Genomic DNA, 1,879 nt, shown 5'->3' on the forward strand with positions numbered 1-1,879 from the left:
AGTTTGTGTACGTTAACAACATGAGTTTTGAGAAGTATACGCTGTCAACTACTTATTTCTAATACGGAATAGATATTTTACAATATGATTAAACTTTACACATGGCCTCAAAACTGAAGAACAATTTTAAGTTCATCTTCAGTATGCCAACATTATCTATCTAGGAATTGGTTCCTGGGTTCTGTCACAGAGAGGAAATCCCTTAAGCATTATATTGAGGGGTCATTTTAAAAAAATGCTAATTTATATTTAACTTAGTGTTTGGTGATGGTGGAGAAAAGGCAGGAGAGTGATGACCATAACTGCCTTGATGAAGGTTCCTAGACTTGTATAAGCTTGTGCAAAAATCTGGATAATCCTTAGGGGTTAAGGGCAACTTCACGCAACCAAATAACATGAAATTAAATCAATAACCTTAAAAAAGGCTAAAATGTCTTTTTCCCCCCAAACACAACAGAGAGGAATGTGAATAATGTACATACAAACTGGGGTTCTGTCAATGACAACAAGGACTATGTGTTGGCTCATATCAAATCCAAGAATATTAGACAACCAAACGTATAACCTTCTTGTGGTTTTCTTAATATGCAGCATTCATTATGGTAGTTAGGTCCCTTCACTGGTTTTTTGCAAGTCTGAAGTTGTGTTTCTTGTGTCATTGCCGGCATCTCCACCCTCAGAGCTGCTTTTATTTTCTTCTTCTTTGCAGTCCTTGTCATCTTCATCTCCTGGAGATTTCCGGGACTGTTTAGAGGATTTCTTTGAAGTGTATGACTTTTTCCGTTTTGAGCCTGCTTTTTCATTCTTTCTTTTGTCTTTTCCATCTTCTTCTACTCACCTTCTTCCTCACTGCTTGCCTCTGCAGTATTCCCGCCTTCTCCCTCGGTTTCTGAAGAGTTCTGTTGCTGAATGGCCTGGTACCCAATAAACTTTCCTCCTGGGTTATTTTCTATTTCCCACAGTCCTTCATTAAATCCTTTCCGTTTGCTTGACTTCCCAAACTTGTCTTTGTATTCCTTATAAGGGAAAAGGTCTTTGGGACCTAGAAATGCAGTTTCATGGGTGCCAAAAAAGAAGATAGGATACGTATTGGCTGGAGGCTTCACAGCTCCCTCTGGGAGTTCATCAATCCGGGCCGGCCAGTGCGGGTAGCCCTTCATCTTGCCGGAGACCAGGTCGCCCGCCTTGTACTCGCGGGGCCGAGGACGCGCCATCTCGGCCGCTCCCCTTCCTGGTCGTCCGTGGGCGCCGCGAAGATGCCGGGGTTGGGGGGTGGGGGCCGCCCCTCCGCGGGCCAAGGGACTGCGCCGCGCTCCCCGCGGGCCTCGAGCCGGGCGGGCGGGCGGGCGGGCGGACGAGCGGCCGCTCAGACGAAGGGAAGCGGCGGCGAGGCGGTATAATTGCTTATCAATTTTAGAATCAGTTTTTCGGGATCCTTTAAAAATTCTGCTTGTTTACTGAGTGAAGTGCATGGAGTTTTATTACAATTGGAGGGAAATATATATCCCTGCAATCTTAGTCTCAAATCCAATAACATTTTCATTGTATTTAAATTTTTAAAAATAATTTTGATGGAGTTTTAAAATGTCAGCCAAGTCCCAATAGACTCCCTAATCCACTTACAGATCCTTTATATGTGCTCTTCTCTCCGCTAGGAAAATCGCCCCATCATATTTTGCCCAGCTAATTTCTACTCTTCATATATGGCTCATTTTAATACTTATTTTCTCAGGGATACCATTTCTTTAAAACTAACTATATAAATTACCCCTATTCATGTTCAATAAGTATCATATATTAAAATATTGCTCTTAAGACACATGGTACCCCAAAGGTCATCATTCTTGAAAAAGTAGAGTATACTAGTAAACACTACTTA

General features: G+C 42.4%; 1 pseudogene; it reads right to left on the reverse strand.

The window, feature by feature from the left end:
* Nucleotides 1–524: 524 nt before the first annotated feature.
* Nucleotides 525–1,214, reverse strand: LOC133093219 (hepatoma-derived growth factor-related protein 3-like; annotated as a pseudogene).
* Between the last annotated feature and the right edge of the window lie 665 nt (nucleotides 1,215–1,879).

The sequence above is a fragment of the Eubalaena glacialis genome, chromosome 6 (assembly GCF_028564815.1).
Source record: "Eubalaena glacialis isolate mEubGla1 chromosome 6, mEubGla1.1.hap2.+ XY, whole genome shotgun sequence".
NCBI lineage: Eukaryota > Metazoa > Chordata > Mammalia > Artiodactyla > Balaenidae > Eubalaena > Eubalaena glacialis.